This window comes from Mesitornis unicolor, unplaced genomic scaffold, assembly GCF_000695765.1.
Source record: "Mesitornis unicolor isolate BGI_N332 unplaced genomic scaffold, ASM69576v1 scaffold17668, whole genome shotgun sequence".
NCBI lineage: Eukaryota > Metazoa > Chordata > Aves > Mesitornithiformes > Mesitornithidae > Mesitornis > Mesitornis unicolor.
Genome location: NW_010204029.1, coordinates 10084 through 10306, shown reverse-complemented (window position 1 = coordinate 10306; position 223 = coordinate 10084).

The following is a 223-nucleotide window of genomic DNA, read 5'->3' as shown; positions in this document are numbered from 1 at the left end:
AACATCGGTGGCTGGAGAACTGCAGCGAGGAGAGATGAGCCCGGTGCAGGACCTGAATAGCTGTGAAATTCTGAGAAATTTGGGGTTGGTTCCAAATTTTATCACCAACTGCTGCTGCTGCCGTGGCCCAACCAGCAGCTTTGATGTGAAATCCCAAACTCCGCAAGGATTTGGGTCCGGACATCAAGGGCTGGTTACGCTGCCAGTAACAGATGAGCTCTGC